Source organism: Thunnus thynnus, chromosome 12 (assembly GCF_963924715.1).
Source record: "Thunnus thynnus chromosome 12, fThuThy2.1, whole genome shotgun sequence".
NCBI lineage: Eukaryota > Metazoa > Chordata > Actinopteri > Scombriformes > Scombridae > Thunnus > Thunnus thynnus.
The window spans coordinates 9,844,545-9,852,116 of record NC_089528.1 but is presented as its reverse complement, the minus strand read 5'-3'; the positions used below and the strand labels follow the sequence as shown (position 1 = coordinate 9,852,116).

Here is a 7,572-nt window from a genome sequence, read left to right as displayed (position 1 = left end):
ACTCACCATGCAGCTATTTTGTACCATGAGGGATTTTGCAACATCCTTCCTACATGGACAAATTAACATTACTATTATGTAAAACAGGGCACAGCTCCAATAATTATCACAGTATGTGATCAGCAACTTTTTAAAAACACCCACTGGGTTTAAAAAAAAGCAAATGGTGAATGTATTACATGGCTATTAAATCGCAGTTGGTTGGACAGATATTGTTATTCAGTATGGACATTAACTCTATTGCAGAAGCGACTGTAATGGAAGAAACACAGACATTAGTTCTTCTGAACTTAAGTTGGTTAAATCCTACAATTAAGTGATGAAATCACCCACAATTAAAACTGAAGATTTAAAAATCGAGTTTATGAGATATTCACAAATCATTTCAAGGCTCAACTTTTTCTTATACAGAAGTTGTGCATCTTTTTCTCTTTTTTGTGGGTAATTAACAGCATTGCGGAAAAACAGTGATGTGTCGAGGTCTGTTAGGGTTAGATTAGGTTCAGGTTAAGGTGAAGGGAAACACAAAAGTGTTCAATACATCCATCATCAACAAATAAGCTTATTGTGTCTACAAACTCAAGCAGATTAAGTTAGGAGGTGAGAACATATGTGTGTGTCTGCGGGTGATGAAAGAGGGAGGGAGGGATGAAAAGAGGGGGAGGGAAGGAACCGGATTTCTTCAGATTCAAAGTTTTACATCTCTGTCTCTCAGCCGGCTCATTCACCGGGAAACAGCTGATGGAGAAACATACTCCGCCACTGTCAGAGCGCACTACTACTCCTGCTGAGGACGTTTAACGGATCACAAGTGTGTTTTTTTTTCCTGCTGCAGCATGAGCGCTGAATGCAGCGGTTACTACAGCGCTGACGGTGTGTTTGTGGACGGTTTCTCCTGCCCCAAACCGGGAAATGCTGCTGCTGTCTACTGTTGCGGATTTAATGATGTTAAGTATTGCTGTGATGATCCCAACAGTTTTTTCCCGTATGAGTATGGATACATGTGGTGGCTGAGGTAAGGAGGGAAGTCATTATCATATTTCTTATTTAGTCACCTATTTAAAATTCCTGAACATCACAGAGGTTGTTGTATGTATTTCCCATCATGGTCAACAGATTATTGTTTAAATTGTCTAACTGTGCAGAATGTAGGCAGCAGCATCTTTTTAAAACATGGTCTCACTTATCAGATAGTATTCTCCGGTGATACATCACTGACTTTGTGTCAGTATCATTTCAAAAGCTAATTTTTCTTTAGCTGCTGGAATCCTTTTTACCTGTGCCCCTCCTTTCTCTCATTCTGGTCATTGCTTTTCTCCAGTGTGACAGTTAGAACTACACCATACACATCTGATTTGTTCTGAAGATTATCTTTGGCACAGGCAAAATATAGTTTTATAGTTTTTTCCATGTCCAGTTCAATGCAATTTCTCACCTCATACCCTTCACCCCACTATTTATCTTTCCATATTTGATCTTCTCTCTTTCAGTATTTTCTTTTGCATCCCTCACATCATCTTGTCTTCTCTTATTGCCTCCTCCCCTCTCCTCTCCTCTCCTCTCCTCTCAGTATTGGCGCTCTTGTTGGTCTGTCCATTGCAGCGGTGGTCCTTCTTGCCTTCCTCATCACCGTATGTGTCCTTTGCTACCTCTTCATCGCCACCAAACCCAGTCGTCTTGACAACGGCCTACCCCTCAGAGTGCCAGGTTAGTGTGTGTGTAGGCGTGTGTGTGTGTGTGTGTAGGCTCTCTCAAGTAGACTCATAAAAAGGAGTTAAAGTTTTATTCTGATCTGTTCTTTCTGAAAGCCTTCAGTTCTGACAAATCTCTGCAATCAGCAGCGTTTTAAATCTTTAAATGGACCCATTTTTCTTTTGTGTTTGGTAGGTGAACAGAGCACATGATATGTGATCTTGAACCATGGATCTTGTGCAATTGTCTGTGTGCTTTCCAGCAGGAGATCCCAGTGAGGGATCCAGTCATGCGAGAGTGAGCTGTGCCTCTGGTCCACAGGGATTCAGAAAGCACTTCATGAGCAGGAAGCTGCACTGTGATAATCAGCCGCCAGACCCTGAGCGTCTCTTCCAGAGGTGCTTCACTGCGACTGTCACCGGTGTAAAGGTGGAAAGTCCCTCATAAGACACTGAGAGATTTCTCATTAAAAAATTGGACCAGCGGTTCAGAGGTTAAGAGAGCCACTGAATCTTGGAGGTAGACTGCTCTGCCTGGGAACAGCTATGACAGAGGGAGGAACAACAGCAGAATTTGGAGTTGTGGTGGTTGAGAGGAGTGAATATTAAGTATTGTATATTAAGTAGATATAAGATTGGTCAAATAAAGAACAGCTCTTGAGTGCTGCTGACACACTATGGAGGCTATGAAACCTCATGCCTTGATGAATTTCTTTCTTACTTACTTTCTCTCCTCCTCATGGCTCCATAACTAAGTGGTTGCAGCAGTAATTGAGACCGTATTAATGGAAATTAAGTATCCACCATCTTCTTGGAAGAGAATGCATATAATTGGCTTCATGAAAGCCAAAGACTCATTAAGAATTGTTGACTGATTAAGGCATATGCTAGAACAACAAGGGACGTAGGATCTCCACTTTACATTCTGGATGTACAGGATCATGTGCATCAGGGAAAGATGCTGAAGATGAGGCACATGGCAGGAAAAAGAGACTGACACACCAGCCAACACCTGAGTCTGGACAGCAAGGCTTTACCCTGATACAGATGGATACTGTAGATTTGTAGCCACATCTGCTACATTTAGTCAGGGACTGAAGGATGGCTTTACAGTGCGATGTCCTTGCCAGAAAGAAATGACAGCATATGTTGTTTGTCGCTTAGTGCTTAAATGGCCTATGTTTACGTATTCTTGACAATTGACCTCTTGTCATCGTCCAAGGACTAATGGGCGGTCAGGGTGGATGGTTGTGAAACTGGATTGAGTGGGTTGACTGCGGTTTGCATCAGGACGTCTATCATAAGTCAATGTTGGTTTTATTCATTCATTTATTTATTTTTTGAGGATAGTTTTCAATTATTTTTTCAAACATAAATAGACATGGGACAAAGAAAAAAAAGGAATTATAAAAGTAAAACAAAGACAATCCACCCACCCTACCCCAGACTCCTCCGGGCAAAACATTACAAAATACTGGTAACAAACAGTACGAGTTCCTAGCACATTAACATTTCATACTAAAAAATCATACCAGAGAATAATCAACTAATATAGAAACACATCATAAGAAAAGAAAGACAAAGGGCAAGAAGATAAAAAAACAAAACACAACAAAACAAACAAACAAAAAAACCTCAAAACATATACATATGCATAACCATGTACATATATACATACACATACACACATGCTTCTCTAACTGAAAATACAATATTGCTACTTACATCTTTATACATGAATTTTCCTGCTTAGGGATCAGAATGATGCATTTCTGCCAGCGTAACTCCTGTTTCTTCCCTTTTAAGAAACTGTACTAAGGGATCCCATATTTCCTTTCCTTGTTTCGCTGTATATATGTAATTTTTTTCTAATGCCATACAGGATGCCATCTCCTTAATCCACTCACTATAGATGATTTACTTTTACTTTTCCATCTAAGGGCTATCAGATTCTTTGTTTGCAAAATGCACATGTTGATAAGCACATACTGGCCCTTTTTTGTATTTAGATCCTTAAGGTATAAATTCATAATAAATACTCTGGGTTCAAAGGGGAGGTAGGTGTACTGAAACCAACTGTACAATAGTACAATGTACCTCTTCCCCGAAACTCCTTATCAACCTACATTCCTATAATCAATGAAGAAGTGTTCCTTTGACATCATTACATTTATTACAAGTATCTGAGATACGTACGTACAAGATACGTACGCATCAGCAATTTGTACTGAATTAACTCAAGGCGAGTATTTATGGAACGTATCTGTGTTTCCTCGCATGTTTTCTTCCAGTTGTCTAATGTTAAATCCTCATCAAGATCTTTTCTCCATACCTGTAAACTTTTCTCTGAGGACATTTGAGATCCTTTGACTAGAAAATCATAAAAGGAGGAAATCGATCCTTTGTTGTAGCAATTTTTTACTGTAATTTCTTCCAAGTAGAGAGGACAGGACATTCAACTTTTTGTTTTTGAGCTATATATATATAAAATTTTGTATTTGAAGGAATTTAAAAAAGTTGTTGCTTTGTAAATCAAATTTAGCTGACAGTTCTTGAGAGGACATAAGAGTTGCCTCCTTTTATAAATCTCTAGTTTTCTAACACCCCTTCTAAACCACATTTGAAAACCTTTATCTGATCTTGAGGGTATAAATTCCCCCACATCAGGCTAAACTGGGAGAGGGGTTGGTGTATGTGCATGTATTTTTGAATGTCCTGCCATACATTCATCATATTTAATACAATTGGATTAGTCGGTTTTGATGAATATAAATATAGATGTAGCCGTAAATTTGAGTCAAGGGAACAGTCCCTAACTGTATCCAACCTGGGACATTATCTAAAGAAAAATAAGACATAATTGTTCGTGGTTGAGCTGCCCCGTAGTACCACTGCAAATTTAAGCACTTAGGTCCTCTCCATCATATGGAAGACACAATAGTGATAAACGTAATCTTGGGCATGTTGCTCCATATAAAATTACTAAAAGCATAAGCATTGGAAATATTTATCTTGGTGGGGGTAGAGGTATATTCTGAAACAAATAAATGAAACTTTCATTTTTAAAATATTAATTCTGCCAGTTAAAGACACTGGTAATGTCATCCTTCGTGCCAAGAGTTTAGAGTAGGCTACCAAACTCTTTAGTAGATCTTTAGTTTGTGCTATATTAGTAGGTGAAACAATCAGATATTTTACATTATGCCACAGTCTGATGAGGATTCTTCCACTCCCTTTCATTTAATAACATGATGGAAGATTTGTTATTATTGACCTTGTACCTTGATATTTCCCCAAAGATTGAGACAAAATTTAATAATGTTGGAATTGATTTATCTGAATTTTTCATAAAAATTATGACATCATCGGCAAATAGCACTATCCTATGTTTGGTTTGGCTTATTTGTATGCAAGATAAATCCTTATAGGATCTTATTTCTAAGTGGTTCAATAGCTAAAATGAAAAGAAGTGGGGGCAGGGGGCATCCTTGGTAGCATCCTCTAAATATAGAGATTGGTTTGGATACCGTAGTATTGGTTAAGACTTTGGCTTTGAGTTTTTATACAATAATGTAACCCAATTGCAGAATGTTTCCCCAAAGCCAAATTTAGTAAGAATATGACAAAGATAAGGCCATTTGGCCATGGTATAGTTTGTCATAAAACATTCTCTATTGGGTAAAACATATTTCCTTTACTATCCTCAATACAGTGAATAGCACTATTTTGTTGCTGCTGTTTAATACACCAAGCTAGAAGTTTTCCATATATTTGCTTTCATTCTATAAAGAAGTAATTTCTGTTGTATCTCTGCGCTGTCTCCTAAATTTTGATATCATTTTTGTTCAACAAGATTTATTTTAGAGTCTACGGTTGCGATGTCCCTATTGATTTCCCTAGAATTTGTATTAATGTAGCTCATGATCTGTCCTCTAATAACTGCTTTAAAGGCCTCACATCTAGTGGTTGTGGAGGTTTCAGTAGTATTCATTAGAAAAAACAAGTCTATTTGTTTCCCAAGAAATTCTATGAATGAGAGCTCCAGGAGTCACTTTAACTGAAATCGCCATTTTGGAGGGTCACAAATTAATTTAGAGTCTATGTAAGTCAAGGAAATACAGGCATGATCTGATATAATAATACTATTGCACTGGCAATTTTCTATTTTAGATATTAGCTGGGCAGAAATTAAGAAATAGTTAATACTTACTTACAATCTTAACTTTCTTTTGTTAATATGTGAATGATCAACTTCTGTTGAACGATCTTTAGCTGGGTATAAAGTACAACTGAGGTCGCCTGCAATAATATTCTGTCCAGAAAGACTGGAAACTGTAAGGAATAACTTGGTATAAATTCCAGGATCATCATTATTTGGGCCATAAACATTTATCAGATTCAGTTTATCACCTTTAATTGTGCCTTGAACTACCAAAAATCTACCTCCTGGGTCTTTGATTACATTCTGGATCTGAAATGGAATACAGATATATAAAATAGGATAAAAAACCAAGGAGCTACCATCATTGTATCATCATTCAAAAGTATAATTTATTGACCTTTGACAGTTTTCTTTGGTTTACAGATATGTGCCTGATGTATAAATTAATTCATGATCTTGCGTTCCAACCACTTAAACACTGTGTGTCATTCTGCAGGAACAATGCGAGGGAGACCAGGGCATCAGCCAGAGGTGACTGCTCAAATTTAGGAATACTGCTTTCGGACAATCAACATTTTCAGTCAGAGCAGCAGATAAATGGAACTCAATTCCCACCCATATCAGAGAATGCAAGCTTCAGTATTTTTTAAAACAACACTTGGCTCAAGTTAAACCAATCATGTGATCACTGATCTAAACGTTTGTATGGAATCAACTGCTTTCCAACATGGAGAGTATGTAATGTATATTTTGTATGATGTTGATCAATATGTGATGTATTGTTTGTACATTTTGCGAATTGTATTGTTTTTAATTGTTTGTTTTGTATTGTTTGTATTGTACTGTATTGTCTTTAATATTTTCCTGCCCAGGGACCACAGATGTAAATTAGCTATATAGATAACTCTGGCCCAACGGTTGTGTTGTACATGGCACCTGTTAAATAAACTAATGAACTAAACTAAACCAGTCTGGACTGGGAGGAAAATGGATGAGAAAAAATCTGTCCTGGCCATCTCTTATTAATGACATCTCCTGGGAGCAAATGTGTCTCCTGTAGGGAGACAATTTTTGCTTGTAACTGTTTTAATCTGTTCATGATCTGTTTGATCTTAGTTAATTTTAACTTGGGCCATCAACCTCTGAGCGGTTTTCACTCTTGGAGTTATTCTTTTAACTCTGACTTACCAGAAAAAGTTACCCCAATTACCCTTTAACTCAGATGCCTCTTAAACCTCATATGATAAAGAAAAAAAACCAGGAAAATTAACAACAGAAAAGAAAGAAAAAAAGGACAAAAAAGTATATAAGCCGTAACAAATATTTGTATTGGCGCTTAAGCAAAATGCATACATCCATCCATTCTGGCCGTATTTAGCTATAACTCAAATTAAGTCACAATCTTCTGTAAAACATTTGTCCTAAATGCGCAAGAGTTTTTAAGTTAACCATTTTATATTTAACCAAGGCAGAAGGAAAAAAAATATCAGTTCAATCAAACATAAGAAAGGTTCCCTATCTGGGTCCCAGAGTACAGATATAGCCTATTTTACCCATTTAAGAAAAGAATCAGTCATGAAAATAGTACCTTGACATATCTTTTTACACAGAAAACCAAGAATATATTCTGCTAATATTGAACCATACTGATGATCCCAAGAAACTGTCGAAAAAGCCTGGATTCATTCCTCCTGTTTGAGTTCCGCGGCCCTGTGTGTG

General features: G+C 37.3%; 1 pseudogene; it reads left to right on the top strand.

The window, feature by feature from the left end:
- The first annotated feature begins 799 nt into the window (after positions 1-799).
- On the top strand, positions 800-6,874 carry LOC137193844 (protein shisa-like-2A; annotated as a pseudogene).
- The last annotated feature ends 698 nt before the right edge of the window (positions 6,875-7,572 follow it).